At 43.3% G+C, this 17995-nt stretch overlaps 1 non-coding gene across 1 annotated transcript; it reads right to left on the reverse strand.

Moving 5' to 3' along the window:
• Window positions 1-16732: 16732 nt before the first annotated feature.
• Window positions 16733-16870, reverse strand: LOC119927494. The gene has a single exon (XR_005450491.1). It is a non-coding gene; the product is annotated as a small nucleolar RNA SNORA7 (small nucleolar RNA).
• Between the last annotated feature and the right edge of the window lie 1125 nt (window positions 16871-17995).

A 17995-nucleotide genomic window follows, 5' to 3' on the forward strand; every position in this document is an offset into this window, starting at 1 on the left:
CATATCTCCTCATGCCTTTAGGACATCTCCACCTGGATGTCCCCCCCGCCACCTAAAACTCAACATGCCCAAGTCTGAGCTCCTTATCTTCCCTCCCAAACCGTGTCCTCTCCCTGACACTCCCGTCACTGAGGACGGCACTACCATCCTTCCCATCTCATAAGCTCGCAACCTTTGTGTTATCCTTGACTCCGCTCTCTCAGTCACCCCACACATCTGTCACCAAAACCTGCCAGTCACCTTCACAACATCGCCAAGATCCTCCCTTTCGTCTCCATCCAAACCGCCACCTTGTTGGCACAATCTCTTATCCTATCCCGACTGGATTACTGCATCAGCCTCTTTTCTGATCTCCTATCCTCCTGTCTCTCCCCACTTCAGTCTATATTTCAATCAATCAATCAATCGTATTTATTGAGCGCTTACTGTGTGCAGAGCATTGTACTAAGCGCTTGGGAAGTACAAGCTGGCAACACATAGAGACAGTCCCTACCCAACAGTGGGCTCACAGTCTAGAAGTCACTCTGCTGCCTGCATTATCTTTGTACAGAAATGCTGCCATCTCTATATGTTGTCGACTTGTACTTCCCAAGCACTTAGTACAGTGCACTGCACACAGTAAGTGCTCAATATATATGATTGAATGAATGAATGAATGAATGTCACGTCCCTCCTCAAAAATCTCCAGTGGTTGCCTATCAACCTTCGCATGAAGCAAAACCACCTCACGATTGGCTTCAAAGCTCTCCATCACCTTGCCCCCTCCTACCTCACCTCCCTTCTCTCCTTCTACAGCCCAGCCCATACACTCCATTCCTCTGCCGCTAATCTCCTCACTGTGCATCATTCTCGCCTGTCCTGCTGTCAACCCCTGGCCCACGTCCTACCTCTGGCCTGGAATGCCCTCCCTCCTCACATCTGCCAAATTAGCTCTCTTCCCCTCTTCAAGTCCTACTGAGAGCTCACCTTCTCCAGGAGGCCTTCCTAGACTGAGCCCCCCTTTTCCTCTGCTCTTTCTCCCCTCCTCATTGCCCATACTCCCTCCCTCTGCTCTACCCCCTTCTCCTCGCCTCAGCACTTGTGTATATTTATGCATATTGATAACTATATCTTATTAATGATGTGTATGTATCTATAATTCTATTTGTCTATTTTAATGGTATTGATGCCTGTCTACTGGTTTTGTTTTGTTGTCTGTCTCCCCCTTCTAGATTTGAGCCCGTTGTTGGGTAGAGATTGTCTCTGTTGCCAAATTGTACTTTCAAGTGCTTAGTACAGTGCTCTGCACACAGTAAGTGCTCAATAAATATGACTGAATGAATGAGTGTCTGAGAGATCCTTTGTCTGACAGATTCTGGTCTTGACACAAGTCATTTTCCATTTCAAGATAGTTTTCAAATTATTTTCTACCATTAACAGGAAATCTTCAAGCCTCTATATTAGGACAGAAATGCAACAGGGCCTAAACACTATAGTTTGCCTTCAATTTAGAGGTTTTTAATTTAAGTTTTTATTATTACATAGTTTTCATCCCTTTGCCTTTATTAGAAGGCATTAATTCTTTTCTGCACACTTTTATTTGGATTTTGACTCAATGATTTCCCTCTGGTTTATACTTTTGTGGTAAGCCTCCTAGGCAATTAATTTTCCTTGCATGAATTCCTACTGGCCTCCCATGTCAGGACTGAGAAACATCAGGGGAGCAATTTCCTTCTGAAGATTTTTTTTTTACAGCTTGCAGTCAGGTACTTTACAAATTTTTCTTTCCTGACGAGTGCAGTGAGGACTGGTCACACCCTGTGGGTCTCATTGGTTTCACTGGAATTTTACATGAGATGTACCATCATTTTCCCTCTGCTTGGCTCCACCTACCACAATATGAAACGGAACAGTTGAGACTAAGAGGTATCATATGGATATGGATGTGCTGTGAAAAGTCATATATGTGAGCTATTTGGATGGGTTCTGTCTTTGCTCAGCTCCAACCTATAAGAGGTGATTCACAGGCTGAAACCTGTGGCTCCGTGACCACATCCTTAAAACACTATCGGTCCACACCTGAGCTACTTTAACTAACCTAGCCTTGGAGAATCTAAAAGAACAGGTCAGAGACACCCACAAATCCCGGTTTGGGGGAGAGGCTTGAAGGGATCTTGACCTTGCTTTAACAAACCATTTTTCAAGTAAGTTTGACAGCAGAAAATTTACTAAACTATGCCCAACAAAGCCATTTTCTATAACCAACAAAATAACGAAGGATATTATTAATGACTACTTGACTGATTTTTACATAGCTCTGCTGACCAAAGTAACAAGGAATCTGAAAGGTGATTATTTTGCTTCGGAATCTGCAAAAAAAACTGGCCCCTGAAGCTATGAACACTATCAAAGTGCCTGCTATAGGCTGATGACTGGCTTTCAAAGTTCAAATAGCAAAATAGCATGGAGATTGTGAACTCCTTTGCATAATTAGCCCAAAGCTCACAATAAGCCTGATACATAGAATTATCTGGGGTATTTAAGCCCAGTTGATACATAGCTGAACGTACCAGTGGGGAAAGCAATAATCCCTTTCACAGACATAGTATCTTTTAGATTGATACACTTAATACGGTGCTCTAAACATAATAAATGTTCAGTAAATATCACTGATTGATTGAGGCTGCAATTGCTATTGCTGTGCCTTACGGGCTTTTCAACTCACATGACTTGCTCCAAGAAACCTAACCAATCATGATAGTTGCACACCAGACTAGCATATCTCTTGATATGGCTTCTGAACAGCCCTCAAATTATGCCAAATTATATGAAGTTGCATTTTACACGTTTCTAACTTGTTTCTTCCTGCAACCTATTGGCACAGGCCTACTGTAGCATGATTTTATCCATTCCCCTTTCCTAGCCCACCCAATGGAAATGTATTGCTTTACCACCATCTAGCTAGACTCCAGGGCAGGTATCAGTGACTTTTCTTTGCAGAAGAGCCAAACAAGATGAAACACAGTAATAATAATTTTTGTTAAGTGCTTATTTTGTGTCAAGCCCTGTGCTAAGTGCAGGGTCAGACACAGCCCTGTCCCACATGGGACTCAGAGTTTAAGTAGAAGAGAGAACAGTTACTGAATTCCCATTTTATGGAAGAAGAAACTGAAAAGTAAAGCAACATGTCCAAGGTCACATAGCAGGCAAATAGCAGAGCCAGGATTAGAGTTCAGGTCCTCTAACTCCCAGACCCAAGCTCTTTTTGGGTATGCAAGAAGTTAAACTATCTATGCCTCCATGTGCCATATAACACCACTGAATCACACTTAGCATGGTGCAATACAATGATATCCTTATGCCACATAGGTGCTTCATAGCAACAGCTGTTTCTCAAAGCATGGATGGGAAAGGTGAGGGAATGCAAAAAAAAGAAGGAAAGTGAAAGGGAGAATATATATATCAAAGGAGGGGAAGGAAGTGGAAAGGGATGGAAGACAAGGATAGAAATGGTAAGGCCAAAATTTGTTTGAGAATGAGGGAGAGAAAAAAGAAAGGAAGTTGAGAGAAGAGAGAGCCGACTGAAGTAATATTCATTCGGTTTCTTCATCCTTCTTCTCACTACCGTGGCAGCTACCTAATTCAACTGATCCCAGAACTAGCACTCCTAGGGTATCTCAGTAAGTGCTTATGAAAGTGGCTGAGCCAAACATAGTATAAGGGGAGATGGTATTTTGCTTGCATTTGGTTTTCAACTGTGTTCCTTTTTGTATTATATGAAGGTTTTTATTTACTTAGTAATAGTCACATACAACTTTGGGAGGAGTGAACATAACCATAAAACAAATCTCTAAGCTGACCCTTTTTTACACTGAAAATTAGATTAGTTTTCAAGAAGAAAAAAATGAGGTTTTGCTTTTGAAGACTTTATGCCCTACTATGATTTATAATTTGGAGAGAATCAAATCAGCAGACAAAATTAGGTAGCTGTCCAGTTTCAGAAACATATTCAACTTTTTTGATAGTGAGAAACATCATGAAATAGCCTGGCTCATTTAATGATAAATATCGTGAATCATCACAGTTTCTGACCAAAACTGAGAACCAAAGGCTGAAACAAAATAAGGATATTCATTAATTCTGTCTGAATCACAGAGCTGAAAAGGACACAAAGAAAAATGTAATTCCATCAACTTCCTTGACTTACACTAGTTCCAGCATGGAACATTTGCGTTTATTCTTCCTGATGCATCCTCTTCAGAGCTACTTTATTTTCATATGTATTTTGGAGGATTTTTCTGGTCTTCAGTTAAAACATCACAGACTATTACTGCTTCATTTTCACCTGGGTATGCTATCTTGGTTCTCATTACATACATAGGAGTACCTTGCTTTTCTTTTTCTGGGATGCAATTGGGTGTAGCTTAGATTTGAACCAATGCAGCACAGTGGTAGAGAAAATAGAGGCAGATGGAAAACTCCAGACAGAACTTTAAGTGCTTTCTAGGTGAACAGCAAAACAATAGGTATGGAGAGGGAGATACCATAAAAGTGTAAATTCACACAAGGAGTTTAGGGATGCCCCAAATTATGAGATAAACAAAGACCCCTCCCAGCCCCACAGCACTTAGGTACATATCTATAATTTATTTTTTTATACTGATATCTGTCTCCTCCCTCTAGACTGTAAGCTCACAGTGGCCAGGGAATGTGCCTGTTTATTTGTTGCATTGTACTTTCCCAAGTGCTTAGTACTGTGCTTTTGTGTGCTGTAAGTGCTCAATAAATACGACTATAAGAATGAATGAAAAACCAGATCTTAGCATTGCAGGATAGAGGGACATGGATTATTTTTCAGCTTCCTGACTTTGTGTACTTTTCCAAAGTTCCAGTCAACCAATCATACATATTAATAATGGTGATAAACACATACATAGAAGAGTAGAAAAAAGAAAAATATAGCCTGTACCCTCAAGGAGATTATAGTCTACTTCCTAAATGTTTGCAAAGACAGAGGATATATTTTAAGGATAGGGCGAGACAAAGCTTCAGATACTGCCGCATCTCAAGTGAAAGTCATTTTCCGCAGATAGACCAACAAGGCGTCCTTCTATAAAGAAAGGTGCAGCTCCTTCTGAGAAGGCAGTTATTTGCATTTTCAGATGAGTATACCAAAGTGCAAAAAGTACTTAGGGGGAAGCAAAATCGCCTTGAAAGACTTTGACCTAGACGTCAGAGGACCGGTAATAATCTTTTCTCTGCCACTTGCCTTGGGCAAATCAGTTAACCTTTTTGTGCCTCAGTTCCCTCAGCTGAAAAATGGGGAATCAATACCTGTTCTCCCTCCTACTTGACGGTAAGCCCCATGGCCTGATTCTAACCTCAGCTCTTAGAACAGTGCTTGAGACTGGGAAACAGCATGGCAGAGTGGATAGAGAACCAGCCTGGGAGTCAAAAGGTCATGGACTCTAATCCCAGCTCCGTTATAATTACTTGTCTGCTGTGTGGACTTAGGCAAGTCACTTCACTTCTCTGTGCCTCAGTTACTTCAACTGTAAAATGGGGATTAAGACTGCGAGTCTTATGCTAGACAGGGACTGTGTCCAACCCCATTTGCTTATATCCACTTCAAAGCTTAGTACAGTGCCTGTACCATAATAATTATTATTGACAGAGTAAGATCTTAACAAATACCATGAAAAAGGTAGAGTTGAGCCTCTAAATTCTGTATTGTACTTCTCAGCGACACACACCTATAGCTGAATTTCATCACCTGAGGCATCTTCTTCTAGCCCAAAGAACAACTATATATGTGTAGATTGAATACATAGGCAACCTAAGGGGAAGACATACACAAATTATGATGAATAGTGGGGGGAAGAAGAAGAGCAAAGATCCAACCAATAATAGAAAAACTACGGAAAAATTAATGTGAATAAACAGAGTAAAGCTTGGTGATTTGGGTGGCTGTTGGGATGACAGCATAAGAGGTTAAACATTTGTTAGGGAATTGTTGATAGAGGGGTCTTGTCTTATGTTGTTGAGTCATCTCCGACCCATAGTGACACCATGGACACAACTGTCCCAGAGCACCCCACCTCCATCTGCAATTGTTCAGATAGTGTATCCAGAGAGTTTTCTTGGTAAAAATAGGAAGTGATTTACCATTGCCTCCTTCCACGCAGTAAACTTTAGTCTCCACCCTAGACTCTCTCCCACACCACTGCTGCCCAGCACAGGGGAGTCTTGACTTGCAGCAAACTGCCTTCCACTCGCTAGCCACTGGCCAAGCTAGGAAAGGAATGCAATGGGGATGCCTCTGCTTGACTCTCCCTTCCATAGTTGAGACTGGTAGAGTACTGGAAACTCTCCAGATGCAACCCTGAGAGGGAGATAGAGGGTAGAACATCATTTTCCATGACTTTCCTATTTTTCCTATTTTCCAAGGCCTATTCCCAAAAGAATAAATGTGTTTATGCACTCAGTTGAGCTAGGATATATGGAAGCAGCATGGCCTAGTGGATAAAGCATGAGCCTGGGAGCCAGAGGACCTGGGTTCTAATCCCAGCTCCACTAACAATAATAAAAATAATGGTATTTGTAAAGTGCTCACTATGTACCAAGCCCCATTCTAAACACTGAGGTAGATACAAGGTAATCAGGTTGTCCCATGTGGGGCTCACAGTCTTAATCCCCATTTACAGATGAGGTAACTGAGGCACAGAGAAGTGAAGTGGCTTGCCCAAGGTCACACAGCAGACTAGTGGTGGAGCCAGGAATAGAACTCTTGTCCTCTGATTCCCCAGCCCATGCTCTTTCCACTAAGCCACGCTGCTTCACTGCGTGACCTTGAGCAATTAACTTAATTTTTCTGTGCCTCAGTGCCCTTAACTGAATAAGGATTCAGTTCTCCTGTTCTCCTTCCTACACAGATTGACAGCTCCATGTGGAACACGGACTGTGTCTGACCCGATTATTTTATATCTATCCAGCTCTCAGAAGAGTGCTTTTTTATGGTATTTGTTAATCACTTTCTATGGATAAGCACTGTACTAAGAACTGGGGTAGATACAAGCTAATCAGTTTGGACACAGTCCTTGTTCCACATGGGGCTGGCAGTATTAATCCCCATTTTACAGATGAGGTACTGGAGGCACAGAGGAGCCATTGACTTGGCCAAGGACATGCAGCAGACAATTGGCAGAGCTGGGATTAGAACTCAGTTCCTTCTTACTCCCAGGCCCATGCTCTGTAGTAAGCGCTTAGCAAATACCATTAAAAAACCCAACACTTTGCATTTTGGATAGAATCTGATGGCAAAATTAGGGAACAGCCTTCTGACACGGAGGCCCTACCTGGATACAGCAGAAGAAATGGAGTGTCCTTTACATTTTCCTTAACTCAAGGTTCTGCAAGAATGTGATCTTACATTATAGGAGACTTGGGTGCATTATACTTTCCACCAGACTAGATGTTTGTTTAATATCCACCATTCTTACTATCATCTTATTATTCATTCATTCATTTATTCATTCGTATTTATTGAGCGCTTACTGTGTGCAGAGCACTGGACTAAGCACTTGGGAAGTACAAGTTGGCGGCATATAGACATATCTTATTACCAAATTGATTCCTGTTTTCCTTGCTGAGTAGTGTATCCTTTTTAAACCCAATAGAGCCAGTCTTGCCCTTGGTTAAATCAGGAGAAAGACAAGTGTACAGATTTCCTGCATTTTAATTTGACTTAGTGGTGTAGTTTTCAATTCCTCCGCACATGTCTGCCTCTTGAGGTCTCAAGACTGAGGCTCATCCATCATTCCTGATGGATGATCATCATTTTATGTCCTTAGTCAGAAGGCAGTTGGATTAATAGTGTTTAATTTGTCCTAGGAGAGGTCTGTGTGGCTGAATATCTGAACTATCCCCGGGCTTTACCTGACCCTGAATATACTGTCTTCCAGCTGCAAAGTTCAAGCAGCAGGGAAGATAGGACAGAGGAATTTGAGAAAGGAGACTCCCCCATTTTGCACATTGAAGTTTGAAGTCAATCAATCAATCAACGGTATGTACTGAGTGCTTACTATGGGCAGTGCACTGTACTAAGCACTTGGGAAAGTACAAGAGAGTATGCAGTGGGCAAAATCCATGTTGGATACATTCACTACAATAAATTAGATTGTAAACTCCTGTGGACGGGGGAAATGCTCATCAATTTTACTGTACGCTCCCAAGCACTTAGTACAGTGCTCTGCACACGGTAATCACTCAATGAATGTCCAGAAACGCTCTGGGCATATTACTCCCCTCCTCAAAAATCTCCAGTGGCTACCAATCAATCTGCGCATCAGGCAGAAACTCCTCACCCTGGGCTTCAAGGCTGTCCATCACCTCGCCCCCTCCTACCTCACCTCCCTTCTCTCCTTCTACTGCCCAGCCCGCACCCTCCGCTCCTCTGCCGCTAATCTCCTCACTGTACCTCGTTCTCGCCTGTCCCGCCGTCGACCCCCGGCCCACGTCATCCCCCGGGCCTGGAATGCCCTCCCTCTGCCCCTCCGCCAAGCTAGCTCTCTTCCTCCCTTCAAGGCCCTGCTGAGAGCTCACCTCCTCCAGGAGGCCTTCCCAGACTGAGCCCCTTCCTTCCTCTCCCCCTCGTCCCCCTCTCCATCCCCCCATCTTACCTCCTTCCCTTCCCCACAGCACCTGTATATATGTATATATGGTTGTACATATTTATTACTCTATTTATTTATTTATTTATTTATTTTACTTGTACATTTCTATCCTATTTATTTTATTTTGTTGGTATGTTTGGTTCTGTTCTCTGTCTCCCCCTTTTAGACTGTGAGCCCACTGTTGGGTAGGGACTGTCTCTATGTGTTGCCAATTTGTACTTCCCAAGCGCTTAGTACAGTGCTCTGCACATAGTATGCGCTCAATAAATACGATTGATTGATTGATTGAATAAATACCACTGAATGAAATTATAGGGGGGAGAAACAATTGAACATAAGTGCTGAGAGGGGAGCAAGGTGAACACCTAAGTGCTTACTAGGGTGGGAATATCAGATGGAGAGGTGAGAGCTCAGTTAAGGAAGCTTTCCTGGAGGAGATGTTAATTTAGTAGGTCCCAGCCTTCTATTGTTCCCTCTCAGCTGCAGTGAAGCTGGAGTGTAAAAAGGAAGAGGAGGGTCTATAAGTGACCACAGAGGAGAGCAATTGGAATTGTTCTGTATTCTCTGTATGCCATTCATTCATTCATTCAACTATATTTATTGAGCACTTACTGTGGGCAGAGCACTGTACTAGGAGCTTGGAAAGTACAAGTTGGCAACATATAGAGACCCAAAAACAGGCTCACAATCTAGAAGGGGGAGACAGACAACAAACCAATACATTTAGACAGGTGTTGAAATCATCAGTACAAATAGAATTATAGCTATATGCACATCATTAACAAAATAAACAGAATAGTAAACATGTACAAGTAAGATAGAGTAATAAATCTGTACAAATATATACAAGTGCTGTGGGGAGGGGAAGGAGGTAGGGCAGAGGGGGTGATGGGGAGGAGGAGAGGAAAACGGGGGGCTCAGTCTGGGAAGGCCTCCTGGAGGAGGTGAGCTCTCAGAAGGGCTTTGAAAGGAGGAAGAGAGCTAGCTGGGTGGCTGTGTGGAGGGAGGGCATTCCAGGCCAGGGGGAGGACGTGGGCTGGTGGTCGATGGCGGGACAGGCGAGATCGAGGCACAGTGAGGAGGTTAGCGGCAGAGGAGCGGAGGGTGCGGGCTGGGCTGGAGAAGGAGAGAAGGGAGGTGAGGTAGGAGGGGGCGAGCTGATGCCAATTCATCCTTTAGAAATTTTGGGCTCTACACAGTGATGCAGCAAGATGACTGGATAGAGCCCGGGCCTGGGAGTCGGACGGTCATGGGTTCTAATCCTGACTCCACCACTTGTCTGCTGTATGACCTTGGGCTAGTCACTTAACTTCCCTGTGTCTCTGTTTTCTCACTTGTAAAATGGGGATTGAGACTGTGAGCCCCACATGGAACAGGGACTGTGTCCAACTCAATTTGCTTGTTTCTACCCCAGTACTTAATACAGTGCCTGGCACTTAGTAAGCGCTTAACAACTACCACAATTATTATTATTATGCCAAAGCTCTGTGCACAGCCTAGCAGGCTGAGCCTTGTCAAGCCCTACGAAGGGACACATCACTTAGGCTCCTTCATAAAACAACAAATGTATTTCAATTGATTCACTGAAAGGGAAATATTCTACCTACAAATTAGCAAGCTTATTTTAGGACGAAACCTTATACCAACAGTTACATTTAAGAATAACACTGATGTTAGTAAGTGAGCATATTGCTCAAACTTTATGACATAGAGAAAGACATGTGCTTTCCTCAATGGATTTGACATAACACGTATTTAAAGAGCTATTCATCTATAGTCACAATCATTTTTTTTTCTGAAGAAAAAAGTTCCTGCTTAGTGAGGAGAACATTTTTACTAAATATAACCATTCACAGTGAGATAACGTCAGCCTTGGTTGCAGGACTGTGTGCAACTGGTTGTCTTAAAAGAAAGATTCATCCACTGTGGCTTCTATAAAGGGTTTGGATAACAAACTATGCAAAATTATGTTTGGTGAATACAGCTTACAAGTGCTTATGAGGATTAGAGCTGAAGTAGCTTCCCTGGAACATAAATATGCATTAAAACCAATTTCAGTTTTGCATTGATTATTGTGAACGGTTCCTAACTTCCAATTTATCTCCCACATAAAGGAACAAAAGGATTAAAACCCTTTTAACAAACCTTGAATCAGCCCATGGGTTACAATGCTTAGAGAAGCAGCATGGATCAGTGGCAAGAGCTCGGGCTTGGGAGTCAGAGGTCATGGGTTCTAATCCCGACTCCACCACTTGTCAGCTTTTTGACTTTCGGCAAGTCACTTCACTGGGCCTCAGTTACCTCATCTGTAAAATGGGGATGAAGACTGTGAGCCCCACGTGGGACAACCTGATTAGCTTGTATCCCCCACAGAGCTTAAAACAGTGCTTAGCACATAGTAAGCGCTTAACAAATAACATCATTATTATTATTATTATTGTTAGCTAATATGTAGGCCATTTCCACTATTGCTTTCAGAAATATCCCTCCCCCTCTAGACTGTAATCTCGTTATGAGCAGGGAATGTGTCTGTTATATTGCTATACTGTACTCTCCCAAGTGATTAGTATGATACTCTGCACATTGAAAACATTCAATAAAGAGGATTGATTATCTTGTTAGTTAACTTGGTGTAAAAGCCACCTTCCCATTCTCATCAGTGATAGTCCAGGAAACACCTATTAACTCCATGTCTGAGTGATCTATTTAATCTGTGAGCCTGTGGTTTGATTCTCCCACCACTACACTTAAGGGCCCTGGTGTCACCAGATAATACAGGCCTTAACGCAGGCACACAGAACTATGTGGTGATGGACAGCCAACCCAAAACTAGAGCCCATCTCTGGCTTTTCCACGCTCCCTCTGCTTTGCTACAGAGCCATCTAACTTCCTTCCCAAGTCCAGCTGAACACCTGGTGCGGCTTCGAGTTACAGAACCTCATAGAAGAAGTCAAGGTGAAGGAACCCTGGTGCTTAAAATTAAAATATCGAACACTGGGGTGGCTGATGTTGAAGCTGGGGGCACAGGCTAGAAGTATGTGGCGTTTTTTGAGGGGAGAGGGGTGGAAATCTGGAGTAGTGGAAGAAGCCTGAGGATGAGGTGGGGCAGTTACCAGTAGCAGCAGGGCAGTAAATAGAGCACAAAGGGCAGGATAAAGGGGTCTGAATAGTTATTGGAGAAGGGGAGAAGGAAAATGGGACTGCAACAAGAAAAAACAGGAACCCATAGTCTCCAGAAGTGGAATTGAAACCCTGGACACAGTAGAACAATGGGAGTGCTGGGAAAGAATGACAAGAAGACTCTCCTACCTCAGGTAACACACACCTTAGGAATGTACCAGATGCCCCAAAGAGATGTCAGAAGCAAGGAAACCTGCATGTGAGACATAACTGGGAAGGGGCAAGGGATGCAGGAGCAGGTCAAAGGAGGCACAGGAGATAGTGATCTCCATTCCACAAGCTGGAGCCCTTCTAATCTGTATAGCAGTCTGGAGCATGCCAGTAAACTGCTATGCTTTGGAGCTCTTGACATACCATTTTGTTCTTGGTTTGACAATGATATCGGGGTGACAAGCAAGTTCTTTCTCTTTTTGAAGGGGTTTTCTTATAGAAATCTCAGCACGTTTGTTGACAGAAGGCAGTTATCAGCAACACCTGGCTTAGAGGCAACCAGTACAGTGTCTAACCGGGCAGAAAAAGACCAGCCAGACACCAGACTGACTGGTATGAAATGGGGGAGTGGCCCCCTATTAATTCCTGTTTAACATATTTGTCACCCTATTTGACCAGGTGGGTATGCAGCTGAATGTTAACCCGACGAAAATGCAGACAGGCATTTTCTAGAACAAGCCATAGCAATAGTGTGAACTTCCCTGTTGGGCCAAAGGATGTCCTGTCAGGTGCCATTAGTCAGCCCTGGGCCAATCTGTATTGGTTGATGTGGCCCGCATCACAAATGTAATACAGCTAAGCACCTCTTGGACCAGTGTTTAGGCATAGCAGATTGTTTCCTGTGAGATTCTAAACTTTTAACTCCGCTGCATACTTCCTATCCCTTTGGTGTTTGGCACACAGTCAGTGTTCAATAAATATTGGAGAGTAGAAGGACTCATTAACATGGTGTTCTTCTGTCCCTCCAATTTAGCTCAAAAGCAAAAGAAACTCTGGAATTTATCATTCATTCATTCATTCAATCATATTTATTGAGCACTTACTGTGTGCACAGCACTGTACTAAGTGCTTGGAAACTACAAGTTGGCAACATATAGAGATGGTCCCTACACAACAATGGGCTCATAGTCATTTAGTGTTGTGCCATCAGTAGTAATAATAGTAGTAGTAGTACTCAGAGTATATTGAGCACCAACTGGAGGCAGTGCATTAAATGCTTTATTAGTACAAAGCAAAGGAGTTACAAATTCCCATCCCACAAGGAGCTTAAACTATATGACAGAAATGCAACCTCTTTCCTGTCAATGAACATAAAACTACCACTCTCCTGTCTGAGGTTTGAAAGAAAATGCCTTCTTCCAGGCTAACATAAAGCTTTCTAACTTAATATTTACTTCCCACTCTGTAATTATTATACATTCTATCTGAACTCTAGAAAGATGCAGTCCCTGCCTTCAGGAGCCCCTGCAACCTGGCTTCTGCCCCCTCTACTCCATGGAATCGGCCCTATTTAAGGTCACCAATGACTTCCTTCTTGCCAAATCCAAAGGCCACTGTGCCATCTTAATTCTCTTCAACCTTTCTGATGCTTTCAACACCGTGGACCAACCCCTTCTCCTTGAAATATTATCTAACCTTAGCTTCACTAAATCTGTCCTCTCCTGACTCTCTTCCTTTCTCTCTGATTGCACCTTCTCCTCCTGCTCCTTCTCAGTCCTTTCCTCTTCTCCCACTCCCTTCTGTGTCGCCCTGACTTGCTCCCTTTATTCATCTCCCTTCCCAATCCTACAGCACTTATGTCCATATCTGTAACATTTATATTGATGTCTGTCTCTCCCTCTAGACTGTAAGTTCGTTATGGGCAGTGAATGTGTTTACCGTTACATTGTACTCTCCCAAGTGCTTAGTACGGTGCTCTGCACACAGTAAGATTGAATGAATGAATGAATCAGTCTCTTTCACAGGCTCTTCCTCTGACTCCTCTAACCGTGACAGTCCCTCAGGGTTCACTTGTGAGATCCCTTCTATTCTTCATCCACACTCATTTCCTTGGAAAACTCATTCAGTCCTACAGCTTCATCTTTCATCTCTACAAGGATGATTCCCAAATCTACATCTCTAGCTGTGTCTTAACGCCTTCTCTGAAGTCTTACATTTTCTGGTGTCTCCAGGCCATCTCTATATGGGTGTCCTGCCAGCACCTCAAACAACCTGTTCAAAACAGAATTCCTCATCTTCCCAGGCAAACCCAATCCTCCCCTTGATTTTTTCCATCACTGAAGACAGTACTACCATCTTCCCTGTCGTCAAGCTCGTAACCTTGATGTAATCCTCGACTCAACTCTCACCTTCAACCATATATTAAAACTATCATAAAATACTACCAATTCTACGTTAACGTCTCTGGAACCTACCGTTTCCACTCCATCCAAATTGTTATCATGTTAGTCCACTCATAATTATCTGCCTTAACTACTACATCAGCCTCCTTAATGACTTCTCTGCATCCTTCCTCTCCCCTCTCAATCCATACTTCACTCGGCTGCCCATTTCATCTTTCTGAAAAATCATTCAGGCCATTTCTTACCACCCTTCACAAGCCTCCAATAGTTGCCGAGCCATGTCAGCATCAAAAAGGAACTCCTTACAATAGGCTTACTGTCTGTCTTCCCTGTGGACTAAAAATTCCTTTGGGCTAGGATTATGTCTATCAACTCTGTCGTATCACAGTTTCCCAGGTGCTCAGTACAGTGCTCCACACACAGTAAGCATTCAATAAATATTACTGATTCAAGGAACAGCCTTCCAGATTTTTAGACGCTTCATTCCTTTTTCACATACAAGTCAGGTTTATAGGCTAAATATTTATTTATATAATTAGACTATATTTCCCAGTCTAAGGCTGTTATTAAGGGAATGAGATTGTTACCTCCTAAAATGCAGCAGCAAATATATCACTCTTACCAATTGTCATTTTTGAGTTACCAGTTTGAACACTTAGTAGATGAGCCTAATATTATCATTCAACATAAGCTACTGAATTCAATGCTTTGAGTACTTCAGTAGAATTTAGTCATCTGGTATAATGAGAACCAATTGGCTATTATTTTTATTTCAGAGCTACAGAAACTGCTCAGGAAGTGTTGTGCATAGCATATGACCCATGGCAACTACCACTAAGACCATTTATCCTGAGATTCCCAGAAAAGAAAGGTGTAAAATACTGTTTAGAGACTTTCACCTAACAGGTATATTTGCATTTGGAAAAAAGAAGGGACTCAAGGCTGAATCTCCCCACCAGCCCAGGTGGAAAGCTAGTCTGTGTTGGTATTTTTGTTCTTAAGCACTTACTAGGTACCAAGCACAGAACTAGGCACTGAGGTCGATACAAGATAATCAGGACTGACCCAGTCACTGTCCCACATGGGGCTCTCAGTCTTAAGAGGGAGATAAGGTATTTAATACCCATTTTTCAGGTAAGAGAACAGATGCACAGAGAACTTAAGTGACTTGCCTAAGGTCACATAGCTGCTCTATGCATGTTTAGCTAGGGAAGGTGAGAATCATTTGTACCTGATGGGGAAGTAGCCTCCTGCTATATTATCTGCGACATTCTCACAGGCTTGACTGTCTGAAGTGGAGTGGGTAGTGGGTAAGATGTTGGTAGAACTAGAAAGTGTGATCTAAAGCATGATTTTAGCAGCATGGTACTGGACTCACTAAACAGCTCCAAGAGCATTCGTTTGTACCCTTCATGTCCCCCTGGATTCCTTCTTACTCCCCAATGTGGCTTTCACACCATCCCATCTCCCTCATCTTTCTCTTTCCCTTCCTTTGAAGCCCATATCACCTGCCTTTACCACCCAATCCAATTACCAGTCATGGTCATCTACCACTCCCCCCAGGCTCCTCCTTCATCTTTCTGAACCATTTTGATCCCTTTCTCATATTCCTTTTCTCCTTATCCATCCCTACATTGATCCTTGGGGACTTCTATATCCACATAATTTGTTTTTAAACCTTCCACTGTCTACCTCTTCTCACTCCTCAGCTCCAGTGATCTCCTCCTCTTCCACCCCACCTCACATACACCAATCTGGGCACACACTTGATCTCATAATTTCTAGTAACTATTCAATCTCTACCCTCACCAACTCTGAAATTCCTTTATCAGACAACAATCTGCTCACTTCTCTTTCCCATACAACCTCCCCCTGCAAATCTGCCCTTCCTAAGGTAACAAATGGCCTTCTCAATAAATCTGATGCCTTCTACTCCATTCTAACCCCCTTAGACTGCTCATCTGCCTTGGACACTGTAGACCACCCCCTCCTCCTTGATATTTTATTCAACCTTGGCTTCACTGACACTATTCTTTCTTGGTTCTCATCCTGTTTCTCTGACTTCTCCTTTTCAGTCTCTTTGTCAGGCTCCTCTTATACCTCCCACATTCTGACAGTAGGGGTTCCTCACAGGTCAGTTCTGAGCCTTTGAGGTACCACATACCACAGGAAGGTATAAGTTTCCTTGGAGAACTCATTGGAGCTCATGACTTCAAGTACCATTTCTTTGTGGATGATTCTCAAATCTACACATCTAGCCCTGATCTCTCTCCCCATCTAAATTCTCACGTTTCCTCCTGTCTTCAGTGCATCTCTACCTGGATGACCCAGCAACACCTCAAACTTGTCTTATGCCATCGAGTCATTTCTGAGCTATAGTGACACCACGGACATAGCTCTCCCAGAAGTCCCCTTTCTTCATCCACAATCGTTCTGGAAGTGTATCCATAGAGTTTTCTTGATAAAAATACCTAAAGTGGGTTACCATTGCCACCTTCAGTGCAGTAAACTCAAGTCTCTACCCTCGATTCTCTCCCATGCCATTGCTGCCCAGCACTGGTGAGTTTTACTTGTAACAGATTACCTTCCACTCGCGAGCCACAGCCCAAGCTAAGAACTGAATGGGTAGACCTCTGCTTGACTCTCCCTCCCATAGCCGAGACTGGTAGAGTACTGGAAACTCTCCAGGTGCAACCCTGAGAGGGGAAACGCCTCAAACTAAGCAAGTCCAAAACAGAACTCCTCATCTCCCCACCCAAACCCTGTCCTCCCACTATCTTTCCCATCACTGTAGACAATACCCTAATCCTTCCTATCACCAATCCTGTCAGTTCTACCTTCACAACATTGCTAAAACCCACTCTTTCCTCTCCATCCAAACTGCTACTATACTGATCCAAGCACTTATCCTATCCCTCCTTGACTACTAAACCTGCCTCTTTGCTGACCACCCGGCCTCATGGCTCTCACTACTCCAGCCCACAGGTATGGTAAATGCCATTATTATTATTATTGAAACTCCTCCAGGCTTGTAAGGGGAGGAAATGTTTACATCCTTCCATCTTTCTATGCTTCCAGTAGTATCTCCTAAAATTATTCTTTCCTCCTGCCCTTATTCCTTGCCCCCTCCACATCCAAAGGGCCTCTAAAACTCTAGCATTTACATTCAGACTGTTCACTCCCAACCCCATCCCTTGATTATTCTATCAGCCTCCCAGGCTCCTGTCTATCCATATAGTATCCAGTCTATACTTCACTCTGCTGCCTGGATCATTTTTCTTCAAAAATGTTCAGGTCATGTTTCCCCACTCCTCAAGGGCCTCCAGTGGTTACTAACCTGTCACCTGTTGCCTGGGAATGGGTTAGGGAATCGGTGCGACAAGAGAAAGAAGCCAGGTCAAAAAGGCTGAGCCGAACAAAATGCATTCCATGAGGTGAACTGAACTTGCCTTTCAGAAGGAATACAATTATTTAATTGTTTGGACATGGCAAATTGAACTCCCCTTCCAGGAGGAATTCGCTTATGCATTACTTGCCCCTAACGAAAGCTTCTCACTCAGGAGGAATTCACTTATGCATTACCATTACCCACCTGTAGTGAAGCACCTACTTCCCACTTATGAACACTTTCCACTCAGGAGGAATTCACTTATGCGTTGCTTGCCCATAGTGAAGCATCAAGCTCCCACCCACCAGTGCTCAGCGAGACACTCACCAGTCCCACAGTTCCTCACTTAGTGACCTGGTTCCAGAGACAGAACGTACATCTGACACGCTGAGCAGGGGAGACAGGCAATCAGCTGCTGCAAGTCAGAAATCCTCTGTGTAGAA

The sequence above is a fragment of the Tachyglossus aculeatus genome, chromosome 4 (assembly GCF_015852505.1).
Source record: "Tachyglossus aculeatus isolate mTacAcu1 chromosome 4, mTacAcu1.pri, whole genome shotgun sequence".
NCBI lineage: Eukaryota > Metazoa > Chordata > Mammalia > Monotremata > Tachyglossidae > Tachyglossus > Tachyglossus aculeatus.